The sequence below is a fragment of the Procambarus clarkii genome, chromosome 29 (genome assembly GCF_040958095.1).
Source record: "Procambarus clarkii isolate CNS0578487 chromosome 29, FALCON_Pclarkii_2.0, whole genome shotgun sequence".
Taxonomy (NCBI): Eukaryota; Metazoa; Arthropoda; class Malacostraca; order Decapoda; family Cambaridae; genus Procambarus; species Procambarus clarkii.
Window position 1 is genome coordinate 34,528,417 of NC_091178.1, and position 17,687 is coordinate 34,546,103.

Sequence of the window (17,687 nt, forward strand, 5' to 3'; positions counted from 1 at the left end):
GGACCTATACTGTTTCTGATATATGTAAATGATCTCCCAGAGGGTATAGAATCGTTTCTCTCAATGTTTGCCGATGATGCAAAAATTATGAGGAGGATTGAAACTGAAGACGATAGTAGGAGGCTACAAGATGACCTAGACAGACTGAGTGAATGGTCCAACAAATGGCTGTTGAAGTTCAATCCGAGTAAATGCAAAGTAATGAAACTACGCAGTGGAAATAGGAGGTGTGACAGTGTTCCCCCCCTTATATTTCTCCCACGCCTGCAGTAAGAGTCATGTCCACTTTACCCAAGCGTTCTCTACGTCGCAGGCATCAATTTGATATATGTGGGAGAGTGGAGTGTTCTCGGAGAGCCGAGAAATTTGTGAAACAATAATATTTTGGCCTGTGGTTTAGGCCCTTTAGGAAGCCAAGATGGCGCTGGCTCTCCTGTTTCCCCGCCAAAACGGTGTGACGTCAGTGACACCGGATTGGTCACCGACAGCAATGTGGCACCGAGAGCCAATGAAAACCTCCCGTGGCGAAAGTGACGTCACGAAGGAAGGAGGTCCGGGCAGCGCGCCGCATTGGCGCCAGCAGTCAGACACGACACGTCAAGGAGGTTGGACGTGCGACGATTGGTCCTGTCAGTTTGACAGTTGTTTCCCGCTCCCGTGGATTTACGCGTCACCTGAAGTCTGCCAGTACTCTGTGAGGTCTTCCCTAGTTCATGTGTTGAACCAGAGTGGGAATCGACGGTTATTGAGCAACAAGTGCTCCAGTCAGGTACTGTGCAAGAAAAAGTGAAGTCTGTGCAGTGACGTAGGCGACGTCTGAGGCAGTTCACCCATTCGTGACGGCGTAGTGGCTGACAGAGCCACTGGGTAGTAGAGGAAGAAGAGGACTATTTGGGATTCCGGACGACTGCAGCTGAGACGTAGGCGGCAGCCGTTGCTGGGAGAACTCGACGGCCAGGAGACCGACTCCAACTCTACAAGAAGTCGAGGAGGAGCACGGACCTGCAGGGAAGAAGGCACGGAGAAGACGCGCTAACGGTGGGACAGCGAGTGGTTTCCTGGTAGGACACGACAACGTGTGTGTGGGGGCGTTCCCGACACCAGGACCAGGAGCTACAACTCAACTCTTATCGGAGGATAGGTGGAAGTAGGTGTTTCTAGTTTCCCTCCCCATTCCCCTTTAGTTAGCTATATTATTCGGCTATATTATCTAGCCTGAGGATTTTATATGTCGTGAGCAAGTCTCACCCATGTCACAATAAAGCACCAGTGTGCAGGATAGTACTATCAAGAGTACTTATAATATTCATGTTTATTATTGGTGTGTACAGGCACCCGGAACAAGTGATAAATTTACTGTGTTTTGTATATCTTTCTAGAGACTTTGATGTGAACATATAGGGATAAGTTATATATAATATTATGCCAGTATTTGGAAGTTAGGCTATGTGCCCAGAAACTATTTATTTACCATTTATCGATGTCTGATTTATATACATTATATATGTCTATGTTCATGCAGTGATTGATCATTTGGGAGTACAGTGAATTATTGTGTTATCGCCCACGAAAGGAAGTACTGAAAACTCCAGTGTTAAATACTTCATAATATATCATTGAATGAAGGGCAGTGTGTAAAACCATCACAGTGGGTCGTTGTCGCATTGATTGTAGAAACGACTGTTTGAGCCCGAGTACAGTGTAACTAAGTAATACGTGCTATTGTTGCCAATATCGAGTGTGTGAGTTTCTAGTAATATTGGAGAACTTAAAGAAACAGCGCGCGTGAATCTAGAAAAACAAGCAATAAACTTTCGCGCGGAGCCAGGCGCTCAGCTGATCGTGACATTGACGAGAGGGGGAGGTGTTGCCACTTAGTGAGTGCATAATATTCGTGGGAACGACCGGCACCAGCCAGGATCAGCTGATTTATTTATTGATATGACCTTGTGACATCTTTCATGAATTTTAAGTAAAATACAAAATTACTGTTGTGTTTATATCATCCCCTCCATTGATCTTGTGGCTATATTATACTGGAAAGCAAAGAGTGATAAGAGTAAGTACCTGCCTGATCTCCTGATCTATTGAGTGTGACCTTGCCAAGGCTACCACTAATTCAACCAGTCCACTGACGTGTTACTGGACACCGAAAACACCAGTTGGCGACCTTGTGGTTAATAGTAAAGCCCTATTGTTGGGGCGGGCCACACAACAGTTAAGTGAACAAGAAGTGTGTTCCCACTCCTTCTCAATCAGAGGCCGGTCGGGATTGACTGGGATACTCTCCTGGCGTGCAGTGGCGCCGAGAGGATTAGAGTGAAGACCCGCAGGGCTACGGTGAGTGACCTTGAGATAACTGGTGGTCACCCCAGAGTAAGAATAAGAGCTTAATCTTCCAACATTGGCGACCTTGCCAGGATTAGTGTGGATTACGGTTGCTCACCGGAAGTGTAATTACCCCAACATTGGCGACCTTGCCAGGATTAGTGTGGATTACGGTTGCTCACCGGAAGTGTAATTACCCCAACAGAGGTCAGACACAGGATACAGAATAGGAGGTGAAGTACTTAATGAAACGAACTGAGAGAAAGATCTAGGAGTTGATATCACACCAAACCTGTCTCCTGAAGCCCACATAAAAAGAATAACGTCTGCGGCATATGCGAGGCTGGTTAACTTCAGAACAGCGTTCAGGAACCTGTGTAAGGAATCATTCAGAATCTTTTACACCACATATGTAAGACCAATCCTGGAGTATGCGGCCCCAGCATGGAGCCCGTACCTTTTCAAGCACAAGACGAAGCTGGAAAAAGTCCAAAGGTATGCCACTAGACTAGTCCCAGAACTAAGAGACATGAGTTACGAGGAAAGGCTGCGGGAAATGCACCTTACGACACTGGAAGACAGAAGAGTAAGGGGAGACATAATCACAACCTACAAAATCCTCAGAGGAATCGACCGGGTAAACAAGGATGAACTATTCAACACTGGTGGGACGCGAACAAGGCACACACACACACACACAGGAAAGATTACAGGAAAGAGACTATAGGAGGATAAGGAACTATCTGGGAGAAGTGCAGTGGGAGGAAGAAATTTGAGGGAAAAACAGTCCAAGATATGATGGACCTAGTCATACAGAAATGCCAGGAGGCCGAAGAGAGATTTATACCAACAGTAAAGGGAAAAAAATAAGAGGGAATACAATAACCCATGGTTTAATAAACTGTCAGGAAGCAAAACTGGCCAGCAGGCGGGAGTGGAGGATGTACAGAAGACAAAGGACAGAGGACAACCGGATCAGATGCAAGATCGCTAGGAACGATGACATTAACATAAGACGAACATCGGAAAGGGACTATGAGAACGATATTGCAATCAAAGCGAAAAAGCAACCTAAGTTACTACACAGTCATATAGAAGACAAATATTGGTAAACGACCAAGTGACAAGACTAAGGTAAACAGGAGGGGCATATACTGAAAGTGACAAGGAAATCTGCGAGGCACTGAATGCCAGTTTCCATGGAGTGTTCACTACCGAGCCTGAGCAGCTCCCATTGTTAGAAGGGGTTACCCTAGATGATATAGATGATATCAGATATAGAGGTGACAGCAGGGGAGGTAATGAAACAGTTGACAACACTGGATGCAACTAAAGCAGTTGGACCAGACCAACTGGTCCAGTATCACTGTGGATACTATAAGAAGCAGCGCAGGCCCTCAGCGTGCCTCTGGCAATGACCTTTAATGAGTCACTTGTGTCGGGAGAATTGCCCAGTTGCTGGAAGAAGGCCAATGTCGTACCAATCTTCAAGAAAGGTGATAGGGAGGAGGCACCTAACTATAGACCTGTATCACTGACAAGCATCCCCTGTAAAATACTGGAAAGAATAATTAGGCTACGACTGGTTGCACACCTGGAGAACATTAGGTTTGTGAACAAACATCAACATGGGTTCTAGAAAGGGAAATCGTGCCTAACAAACCTTTTGGAATTCTTTGATAAAATAACGAGGATAAGACAGGACAGAGATGGTTGGGCAGACTGAATATTTCTGGACTGCCAAAAAGCCTTTGATACAGTACTGCACATGAGACTGCTGTTCAAGCTGGAGAAGCAGGCGGGGGTGGAAGGAAAGGTTAAAGAACTACCTAACAGGAAGGAGCCAAAGATTTACGGTAAGGGGCGAGAAGTCGGACTGGCGAACAGTAACAAGTGGAATACCACAAGGATCGGTGCTGGGACCAATTCTATTTCTTGTATATGTTAACAACATGTTTACAGGAGTAGAGCCCTACATGTCGATGTTCGCGGATGACGCAAAGTTGATGAGAAGAGTTGTGACAGATGAGGATTGCAGGATTGCCCAAAAGAGGACCTGAACAGGTTGCAGAGATGGTCAGATAAATGGCTACTGGAGTTCAACACGAGCAAATGTAACGTTATGGAAGTTGGACTAGGAGATAGGAGACCAAAGGGACAGTACACAAAGAAGGGGAACTGCCTACCTGTGACGACGCGAAAAAGAGACCTGGGCGTAGACGTAATACCTAATCTATCTCCTGAGCACATATAAATAGGATAACGACAGCAGCGTACTCTATACTGGCAAAAGTTGGAACATCTTTCAGTAACCTAAGTAAGAAGGCATTTATGGTGCTTTCCACTGCCTACGTGAGGCTAGTCCTAGAGTATGCCGCCTCATCATGGAGTCCCCATCTGAAGAAGCATGTAAGGAAACTGGAAAAGGTTCAGAGGTTTGATACGGGATACGTCCCAGAGTTACGAGGGATGGGGTATGAGGAGCGCCTGAGGAAACTGTGCCTTACGAGACGAGAAAGAAGAAGGAAGAGGGGTACATGATAGGAACGTATAAAATACTAAGGGGGGATTGACAGAGTGGACATATACGAAATGTTCACACGGGATAGTAACAGAACGAGGGGACATGAGTGGAAAACGGAAACTCAGATGAGTCACAGGAATGTTAGGAAGTTTTCTTTCAGCGTGAGAGTAGTGGGAAAATGGAATGCACTTAAGGAACAGGTTGTGGAAGCAAATACTATTCATAATTTTAAAACTAGATATGATAGGGAAATAGGTTCATAGTCATTGCTGTAAACAACCGATGCTAGAAAGTCGGGATCCAAGAGTCAATGCTCGATCCTGCAGACACAATTAGGTGAGTACAATTAGGTGATTACACACACATATACAAAAAGGGTGACAGACAAGAGGCACTGAACTACAGGCCAGTGTTCTTAACTTGTATACCATGCAAGGTGATGGAGAAGATCCAGAGAAAAAACCTAGTAACACATCTGGAGAGAAGGGACTTCGTGACAACCCATCAACATGGGTTCAGGGAGGATAAATCTTGCCTTACAGGCTTAATAGAATTCTAGTATCAGGTGACAAATAATAAGAAAGAGAGAGAAGGATGGGAGGACTGCATTTTTTTGGACTGTCGAAAAGCCTTTGACACAGTACCCCATTAGAGGTTGATTCATAAGCTAGGGAAACAGGCAGGACTAACTGGTAGGGTGCTCCAGTGGATAAAGGAATACCTAAGCTATATGAAGCAGAGAGTTACAGTGAGGGGTGAGACCTCAGATTGTTGTGAAGTCACCAGTGGAGTCCCACAGGGCTCTGTACTGAGACTTATCCTCTTTCTGATATACGTAAATGATCTCCCAGAGGGTATGGACTCATTCCTCTCAATGTTTGTTGAAGACGTCAAAATTATGAGAAGGATTAAGACAGAAGAGGACAGCTTGAGGCTTCAAGAAGACCTGGACATGCTGCAGGAATTGTCGAACAAATAGTTGTTAGAGTTTAACCCAACCAAATATAATGTAATGAAGATAGGTGTGGGATTAGGAGACCAGATACAAGGAATCATTTGGGAGATGAAATACTTCAAGAGTCAGAGAGAGAGAAAGACCTGGGGGGTTGATACCATGCCAGACCTGTCCCCTGAAGCTCATATCAAGAGGATAACATCAGCGGCATATGCAATGTTGGTTAGTATAAGAACGGCCATTAGAAACTTGTGTAAGGAATCTTTCAGAACATTATATACCACATATGTCAGACCAATCCTAAAGTATTTGGCTCTAGCATGGAGTCCAAATCTTGTCAAGCATAAGAGTAAACTGAGCAAAGGTTCAAAGGTTTACCACCAGACTACTACCCAAGCTGAGAGGTACGAGCTACGAGGAGAGACTACGGGAATTAAATCTCACGTCGCTGGAAGACTGAAGAGGGGACATGATCACCACATTCAAGATTCTCAAGGGAATCAATAGGGTAGATAAAGACAGGCTATTTAACACAAGGGGCACACGCACTAGGGGACACAGGTGGAAACTTAGTGCCCAAATGAGCCACAGAGATATTAGAAAAAACTTTTTAAGTGTCAAAGTGGTTGACAAATGGAATGCATTAGGCAGTGATGTGGTGGAAGCTGACTCCATACACAGTTTCAAGTGTAGATATGATAGAGCCCAATAGGCTCAGGAATATGTACACCTGTTGATTGACGGTTGAGAGGCGAGACCAAAGAGGCAGAGCTTAACCCCTGCAAGCACAATTAGGTGAGTACAATGAGGTGAGTACACACACACACACACACACACGCGCGCGCGCGCGTTATATGACAAAAAAGTACTGGGAAGACGGGACACCATCCTGTAACTACACTTATGTAATTAGGAGACCGGGCCCCACTAATTACCCCACTGTCCACTCAGTGTACTCAGTCCCCGGTTGTACCCGGCCCTACAGGGGCTGGTGGCTGAATGGACAGCAAGCTGTTTAACACGGGTGGTACGCGAACAAGGGGACATAAGTGGAGACTGAGTACCCAAATGAGCCACAGGGACGTTAGAAAGAACTTTTTCATTGTCAGAGTAGTTAACAGGTGGAATGCATTAGGAAGTGATGTGGTGGAGGCTGACTCCATACACAGTTTCAAATGTAGATACGATAGAGCCCAGTAGGCTTAGGAACCTGTACGCCAGTTGAGTGACAGTTGAGAGGCGGGACCAAAGAGCCAGAGCTCAACCCCCGCAAGCACAATTAGGTGAGTACAGTTAGGTGACTACTCGACTTTCCATCCTCCCTATTCACAATCATTCAAATATCGCGGCCCTGCAGATATCTCGTCCAACGCACATAATGTTTATATTCTTTAATTTAATTTTCCGGTAAAATCGGATATCACCTGAATCCAAATATTTTCTTTTGTTCCATTACGTTGTTAATGCCTGAGTTTTGATGCTTGGAGCCGAGATAATGCCTCAATGGAGAGGCTTGGAGCCGAGTTAATGCCTCAATGGTGAGGTTTGGAGCCGAGTTAATGTCATAATGGTGAGGTTTGGAGCCGAGTTAATGCCTCAATGGTGAGGTTTGGAATCCAGAAATCATCACTTTTTTTCTGGCCGATGGAGGATTATTACATAGGGAGCGGGTGATGCGTTACTGCGATTTGTATGGTAGCAAAAGGTTTACTACTTGAGAGATGTACTGTATTTAAAGTACGGTGAAGCTCGATGCCTACTCTGGACATTTCAACTTAAAGTTCATTTATGGTTGAGCCTTCCTGATACATTTGTTACTGAAGGGAGGAAATGTTCAGCTAATATTCCACAGTGATCTTCCACATAGACTTGGTAGTCAGGAGGTGATAATATTCCACTGAAGTTGCCTACAGGCTTTCCAGACCGCTTTGACACTGAAGGGTGAGAACTTAGCTCTTGGGTCTCTTGTTGTTTCGACGACCCAAAACCCAGATCCTCGTCAAAACTCTTCTCATATTTCCTACAGACACCGCGAGTCACTAAAGTGATGGTGACAAAGTTAAAGTAATAAACAGTTTCTGTGTACTTGCAGTTGATGGTGAGTCTCGGTGTTGCATCACCAGCTGCATAACTCACAAGGAAGCCACAAATATTTTAAATATTCACCAATCATGATCTCTTGTAGACATGAGTTATTTAATAGGAAAAAGGGTTAATAATTTGTTCAAGAGTCGTCTCCATTTTTCTTACGTTCTTCTTCAGTACGGAAGTTGAAAAATTAAACCTACAAAGTACATTTTACAGTGAGAAAATCCACTTGGGCTGTAAGGTGGGCGCGAACCAAGGACCTTGGCATTACCAAGACGCATACTCTACCACTGGACCACTGCAGACTTGTCAAAGTCATACAACCGGATTTCTACTGAAATCACGGGACGTCTGGAGGACCCTACTGAAGCCAGACCAAGTTTTTCCATATGAACCACAAGCACTCGAGTGAAGGGGCAGAGTGGTCCGACACCTGACACCCCACCTTCAGAATTTATATATTGATATAAATATATATTTTCTCATTGTTATATTTCAGGGTAATGTGATTTCTGTGTGTTTGTGTGTGTCACATTTTACAGTTTAACTGTACCTGACGTCTGTAGCTAAACGCCATTTGTTGCTGAAGTTGCCTTCATGGTCTACGAGAGCTGTGAGAGGGTGAATACATGGTCTACGAGAGCAGTGGGAGTGTGAATACATGGTCTACGAGAGCTGTGAGAAGGTGAATACATGGTCTCCGAGAGCTGTGAGAAGGTGAATACATGGTCTACGAGAGCTGTGAGAAGGTGAATACGTGGTCTACGAGAGCAGTGGGAGTGTGAATACATGGTCTACGAGAGCTGTGAGAAGGTGAATACATGGTCTACGAGAGCAGTGGGAGGGTGAATACGTGGTCTACGAGAGCAGTGGGAGTGTGAATACATGGTCTACGACAGCTGTGAGAAGGTGAATACATGGTCTACGAGAGCTGTGAGAAGGTGAATACGTGGTCTACGAGAGCAGTGGGAGTGTGAATACGTGGTCAACGAGAGCTGTGAGAAGGTGAATACATGGTCTACGAGAGCAGTGGGAGGGTGAATACGTGGTCTACGAGAGCAGTGGGAGTGTGAATACATGGTCTACGAGAGCTGTGAGAAGGTGAATACATGGTCTACGAGAGCTGTGAGAAGGTGAATACGTGGTCTACGAGAGCAGTGGGAGGGTGAATACATAGTCTGCGAGAGCAGTGGGAGGGTGAATACGTGGTCTACGAGAGCAGTGGGAGGGTTAATACATAGTCTACGAGAGCAGTGGGAAGGTGAATACAAATTAGCAGATGTGACAATATGTATCTCACGTCGGACTGGGTAAACGTGACCTGCATTCTTATTGGCTGGCTTGTGCAGTAGAAGGGGATGCAAACTGCTCGTTCTGTCTTCATTTTGTAGATGGTCCATCCACTTCACCTCATCCATCCACTGTCACCTCATCCAAAACTGTTGTAACATATCACCTCACCCAAATGCAGGTATATAAAATGAAAAGCCGTTTGAATTATTGCATAGTAAGAACTCTGTTTAGTGTTTGCAGGTTATAGTTGTGTGTGTGTAAACTAAAGTCTTTGAAAATGTAATAAGTTATTACGAAACGCATTCAAGTGTCGCGTCAGACTAGAAATAAAAATCAATTTTGGAGAATTGATTTTTCAATTACCATCGACAGTGAAAAGAAACATAAGAAATATTGAGAAAATTCGTTTTAGAATTATTATTATTACTTTTTCGGTCATATTTAATAATATATATGTATATATATATATATATATATATATATATATATATATATATATATATATATATATATATATATATATATATATATATATATATATATATATATATATATATATATATATATATATATATATATGTGTGTGTGTGTATATATATATATATATATATATATATATATATATATATATATATATATATATATATATATATATATATATAAATATATATATATATATGTATATATATATATATATATATATATATATATATATATATATATATATATATATATATATATATATATATATATATATTATATATGTATTATTAAATATGACCGAAAAAGTAAGATTAATAATTCTAACACGAATTTTCTCAATCTTTCGTACATTACACTTCACTGTTGGAGGTAAATCAAAAATCACTTCTCCAAAATTCATTTTTATTTCTAGTCTGACGCGACACGGGCGCGTTTCGTAAAACTTATTACATTTTCAAAGGCTTCACAAATACACAACTGATTAGAACTTACGTCTCTCTGATATTATATCTACATTTGAGTGAGGTGGGAAGGATGATGTGGCATTAACACAAGACAGAACAGGGGATATTAATAGGGTATTAAAAGTATCAACACAAGACAGAACAGAAACAATGGGTATTGAATAGAAGTGTTTGTAGAAAGCCAATTGGTCCATATTTCTTGATGCTTCTATATTGGAGCGGAGTCTTGAGGTGGGTAGAATATAGTTGTGCAATAATTGGCTGTTGATTGCTGGTGTTGACTTCTTGATATGTAGTGCCTCGCAAACGTCAAGCCGCCTGCTATCGCTGTATCTATCGATGATTTCTGTGTTGTTTACTAGGATTTCTCTGGCGATGGTTTGGTTATGGGAAGAGATTATATGTTCCTTAATGGAGCCCTGTTGCTTATGCATCGTTAAACGCCTAGAAAGAGATGTTGTTGTCTTGCCTATATACTGGGTTTTTTGGAGCTTACAGTCCCCAAGTGGGCATTTGAAGGCATAGACGACGTTAGTCTCTTTTAAAGCGTTCTGTTTTGTGTCTGGAGAGTTTCTCATGAGTAGGCTGGCCGTTTTTCTGGTTTTATAGTAAATCGTCAGTTGTATCCTCTGATTTTTGTCTGTAGGGATAACGTTTCTATTAACAATATCTTTCAGGACCCTTTCCTCCGTTTTATGAGCTGTGGAAAAGAAGTTCCTGTAAAATAGTCTAATAGGGGGTATAGGTGTTGTGTTAGTTGTCTCTTCAGAGGTTGCATGGCTTTTCACTTTCCTTCTTATGATGTCTTCGATGAAACCATTGGAGAAGCCGTTATTGACTAGAACCTGCCTTACCCTACAGAGTTCTTCGTCGACTTGCTTCCATTCTGAGCTGTGGCTGAGAGCACGGTCGACGTATGCGTTAACAACATACGTCGACCGTGCTCTCAGCCGCAGCTCAGAATGGAAGCAAGTCGACGAAGAACTCTGTAGGGTAAGGCAGGTTCTAGTCAATAACGGCTTCTCCAATGGTTTCATCGAAGACATCATAAGAAGGAAAGTGAAAAGCCATGCAACCTCTGAAGAGACAACTAACACAACACCTATACCCCCTATTAGACTATTTTACAGGAACTTCTTTTCCACAGCTCATAAAACGGAGGAAAGGGTCCTGAAAGATATTGTTAATAGAAACGTTATCCCTACAGACAAAAATCAGAGGATACAACTGACGATTTACTATAAAACCAGAAAAACGGCCAGCCTACTCATAAGAAACTCTCCAGACACAAAACAGAACGCTTTAAAAGAGACTAACGTCGTCTATGCCTTCAAATGCCCACTTGGGGACTGTAAGCTCCAAAAAACCCAGTATATAGGCAAGACAACAACATCTCTTTCTAGGCGTTTAACGATGCATAAGCAACAGGGCTCCATTAAGGAACATATAATCTCTTCCCATAACCAAACCATCGCCAGAGAAATCCTAGTAAACAACACAGAAATCATCGATAGATACAGCGATAGCAGGCGGCTTGACGTTTGCGAGGCACTACACATCAAGAAGTCAACACCAGCAATCAACAGCCAATTATTGCACAACTATATTCTACCCACCTCAAGACTCCGCTCCAATATAGAAGCATCAAGAAATATGGACCAATAGGCTTTCTACAAACACTTCTATTCAATACCCATTGTTTCTGTTCTGTCTTGTGTTGATACTTTTAATACCCTATTAATATCCCCTGTTCTGTCTTGTGTTAATGCCACATCATCCTTCCCACCTCACTCAAATGTAGATATAATATCAGAGAGACGTAAGTTCTAATCAGTTGTGTATTTGTGAAGTCTTTGAAAATGTAATAAGTTTTACGAAACGCGCCCGTGTCGCGTCAGACTAGAAATAAAAATGAATTTTGGAGAAGTGATTTTTGATTTACCTCCAACAGTGAAGCGTAATGTACGAAAGATTGAGAAAATTCGTGTTAGAATTATTAATCTTACTTTTTCGGTCATATTTAATAATATATGTCTACAGGAAAGACTGCTACCAAAATATACTAATATTATATATGTATATATATATATATATATATATATATATATATATATATATATATATATATATATATATATATATATATATATATATATATATATATATATATATATATATATATATATATATATATATATATATATATATATAGGAATAATATATATATATTCCAGAAGCATTTCGATTTCCAGGCGTTTTTGATGCATCTTTGGTTTATATAAGAATTGACAATTTAGACCAAGATTTAAGAGGACTCGTTGGTCCAAAGATGCATCAAAAACGCCTGGAAATCGAAATGCTTCTGGACGATATCCATAAGCTAGAAGACAACAAAAAAGTCATCACCACTGACACACTTCAAGCTGAACTACTTGCAGAAGCAGGGAAAAAACGAGGAACATATTCATCTACAATCTTAACCCCACGACTCAAAGAAGCAGCAAAACAACTAAAAAATCTGAAAGACGTAACAATAAGAAAAGCCAACAAGACAGCAGCATATGTATTGATTCCTACCCATGAATACATGAACAAAATTAGCGACATCCTTAGTGACGACTCCAAATTTCAACGAATCACGAGGAACCCCGTAGATGACCTTAAGCGGAAAGTAAACAAAACAATTACAGCAATCAACGCAAAGAAAGGTAGTGTGCATTTCAATAAACTTCAAGGCGACAATGGCTTAGGATATGCCTACGGCAATGTTAAGACGCATAAACCAGGTAACCCACAACGCCCTATAATCAGCCAATGTGGGATATTTGGGCTTGATTCTGATTAATTAATAATTAATGTAATAAATTAAAATTACGAAGGACCACCCGCTTTTAAAGTAAAGAGGGAAACTGAGAATTTCAGATCATTGGATAATTTCTAGAGGAAACCAGTGACTATGGATATAACTAGAAAGCATGATCATAATAATAATTAATGGGCTGTATTATTAAAGAAACAAACCTCAAACACCTACATTGGGGGGTTATTACTGCAGGTAAGTACGTCCAGGAATTAGTGTGGTTCGTTCACTAATTCAATTAATAATAATCTAATCCTATAAGGTAATGTTGAAACTAATATCATTCACATAAAGAGGAATATAAATAAGAGCATAATAATGAGTTACAGTAAATCATACATTAATCTCAAAGCACTCTGCACAAATTAATTGCAAAGGAATGAAAAAAAGGGAAATAAATCTTAGCTTGACGGAGATTCCTTTAGTAAGCCATAGAAGTCCTCTTAATCTCCAGACTCGGTACACTAACGAGTTTAACGGGCTAACATGGATGAAGGCAGTATGAAGAATTCTTCTCTCGTGCTGCAAGATAAATAATTTCCAGTAGCAATTGATTTAACTACTCAATTTATATTCAAGAATATTAAGAATTTACAGATGGCCAATTTAATCACCTGTTATTAGGTGTTATCACGCTGCTTAACGAACAATCACCCTGCTATTAACACACTTCTACCTGATGCATCAAATAAAAGAATACTTAGCTGTGGGCACTGTATAAGTATTAAGATTGCCGTATTTCGCATCCCAGGCTCCGGTGAACCAATCCTGGGTAGTTATGCGTTTCAGCTGGCTGATCACGTGTCGTCAGGAACCAAGTCAAAGGGCTCCTTATTTAACACCAGCACTAGTTGAAGATATTATCTGCAAGGTTGTTCACGCCTCACAGTGGCGGCTTTCATCTGTGGATGGATAACACCTGCCCTATTTGCTGGGCAATGGCGTATTCTTATGAGTACGGTAAGAGCACGTTTGCTTCCTTTCGGCTCTGCACGTGTCCGCGTACTGAGGAGGATGGCGTCCCTCCAACCCACGCCGAGTCGACGTTCATAAAACAAATTATTGTCTCGGACATTAATATTTCTCGCATTTGCGTTTGAAACGTTAAAGACTGGACGGGTTTATTATTTAGAGGAACAAATTATTATTATTTACCAATTTAAGAATAGTAAATATATAAGGGAGAGGAATTAATGTCTCCCCATGGCATTCATTGATGACGTTAACTCTATCGCGAGGTAGACGCTATGATTCTAACGCTCTATTCGGCTTTTAGTTAGAGAACAATTCGTCTGCAATCAGTTGTCATACAGAATGCTTTAATTATGGAGAATCGTGTTTAATTCTCACACAAATTGGATATAATGTGTTTACTGTAAGGAAATCTGACGCAATACTGGAGTCAGGTGATGTGAGAATTCTAGCCTAATGCACAGATGAATTATTAGTACATGAGAATTCTACGAGTTGTTAATTTTACTTACTACAATATTTAGTATGGTTAGTAATAAGTAATGAGAATACAACAATGCTGTATTCGATGATGGAAATATCCAACAGCCAAATACCAACCCCAACTTATCACCTGGCAAAGAAACTCAATGATCTTCTAACTCCATACACTCCAAGTAAGTTTAGTCTACAATCATCAGCAGATTTCCTAGAATTGATCAAATCTACCCAGCCCGATGGAATCATCGCATCCCTGGACGTTGAATCCCTATTTACCAACGTCCCAGTCGACACAACCATAGGAATGATACTGGACAGAGTATACAGAGACGAGAGCACCCCCAAATTAGACATACCTGAGCCACACTTGAAAAGTCTTCTCGAAGCATGTACAAAGGAAGCCCCTTTTATCAGTCCACAAGGAGACATGTATTTACAAATAGACGGAGTAGCAATGGGCTTTCCATTAGGAGTTTTTTTGCTAATTTTTATATGGGAACCATCGAAGACAGGGTCTTCAGTAGCAGACAAAAACCAACTGTATATTGCCGTTATGTAGATGACATATTCGTAATAGTAAAAGACTCAGATGAACTAATTGACCTAAAAAGACATCTAGAGAGAGAGTCAGTACTCCGATTTACACATGAAAATAGTGAAAATAACAGTTTGCCATTCCTGGATGTACTAATAACAAAAACAGGAACCTCTTTAAGCACCAACGTATATACCAAGCCCACCAACATAGGATTATGCCTGAACGGTAGAAGTGAGTGCCCCCAAAGATACAAAGCCAGTGTTCTCAATGCTTATATTCGTCGAGCGCTTACCCACAGCTCTGAATGGAGCAACGTGAGTAGAGAGTTTGAAAGAGTAACTCAGGTATTGGTGAACAACGGAAATAGCAACGCGGAAATAAACGCTGCTATAAGAAGACACTTGGACCGTTGGTATAATCCAGAACCTAGAACAGAAACCATAACACCTCCAATAAAATTATATTACAAATCAACCATGCACAGTGAACATATAAAAGAGGAAAGAATAATGAAAGAAATAATCTGTAAAGGAGTAAAAAGCACTACTCCTAACCAAAACATAAACCTGATAATATTCTACAAAACCAAGAAGACTTCCGAACTCCTTATCAAAAACAGCCCGAAGCCGACGGAGAACCCTCTACAGCAGTCAAGCGTTGTATACATGTACACTTGCCCCCACGAAGGATGTAACCTTCAATCTATGTACATAGGTATGACGTCGACCAAGCTGACGAGGCGTTTGACATGCCATCTTCAATCCGGTGCCCCTAGGAATCACATGAGACAAGCCCATGACATCACTCTAACAAAAGAAATGTTGAACAAGAATACCTGCATAATAGACAAAACCCAAGATGCAAGAAGATTACAAATTCTTGAGGCAATTCACATAAGAATAGAACAACCTACCATGAACACCCAAATCACGGAACTATTTACTCTACCCACCATGAGAGTAAGGACAAGACCAGAACATATCGATGCCAACACAGAAGACAATGTCCAACATAACAGGCCAATTACACTGGATTAATCTTTGTGTTTAGATAGGAGCTGACTCGTATGGGCCAATAAGCCTTCTGCAGTTACCTCTATGTTTCACCCCACATTTATCCCTTATGTATTCCCCCATGTTTTCACCTTTATTGTATTATCACCTGACCCAATGCGGGTATAAAATCAACCAGCATTGTAAGATCTGTTCACTTGAGAATGAACCATGAAGGTTCGAAACGTTGTACAACTTGTATAAATAAGTGTAATACACTCTATAGTAAATCACTTCTTTTCTTCACCTTAAAAGTACGAAAATTAGTTTTGGAGAACTCCTATTTCAGCTAAGCCCTGATGCTAAGAAAATAGTTAGAGGGATAGAAGCCCTAAACCAGAAAATAATAAATACAGAATATGCGGTCATATTCCATGAAACTTGTTTGAAAGAAAACCTGCTGCCAGTATACACCAATATATATATATATATATATATATATATATATATATATATATATATATATATATATATATATATATATATATATATATATATATATATATATATGTCGTACCTAGTAGCCAGAACACACTTTTCAGCCTACTATGCAAGGCCCGATTTGCCTAATAAGCCAAGTTTTCATGAATTAATTGTTTTTCGACTACCTAACCTACCTAACCTAACCTAACCTAACTTTTTCTGCTACCTAACCTAACCTAACCTATAATGATAGGTTAGGTTAGGTTAGGTAGGGTTGGTTAGGTTCGGTCATATATCTACGTTAATTTTAACTCCAATAAAAAAAATTGACCTCATATATAATGAAATGGGTAGCTTTATCATTTCATAAGAAAAAAATTAGAGAAAATATATTAATTAGGGAAAACTTGGCTTATTAGGCAAATCGGGCCTTGAATAGTAGGCTGAGAAGTGCATTCTGGCTACTAGGTACGACATATATATATATATATATATATATATATATATATATATATATATATATATATATATATATATATATATATATATATATATAAAAATATATATATATATATATATATATATATATATATATATATATATATATATATATATATATTTGTGTGTGTGTGTACTCACCTATTTGTATTCACCTATGTGTGCTTGCGGGGGTTGAGCTTTGGCTCTTTGGTCCCGCCTCTCAACTGTCAATCAACTGGTGTACAGATTCCTGAGCCTACTGGGCTCTATCATATCTACATTTAAAACTGTGTATGGAGTCAGCCTCCACCACATCACTGCCTAGTGCATTCCATCCGTTAACTACTCTGACACTGAATAAGTTCCTTCTAACGTCTCTGTGGCTCATGTGGGTACCTAGTTTCCACTTGTGTCCCCTTGTTCGCGTCCCACCAGTGTTGAATAGTTTATCCTTGTTTACCCGGTCGATTCCTCAGAGGATTTTGTAGGTTGTGATCATGTCTCCCCTCACTCTTCTGTCTTCCAGTGTCGTAAGGTGCATTTCCCGCAGCCTTTCCTCGTAACTCATGCCTCTTAGTTCTGGGACTAGTCTAGTAGCATACCTTTGGACTTTTTCCAGCTTCGTCTTGTGCTTGACAAGGTACGGGCTCCATGCTGGGGCCGCATACTCCAGGATTGGTCTTACATATGTGGTGTACAGGATTCTGAATGATTCCTTACACAGGTTCCTGAACGCTGTTCTGATGT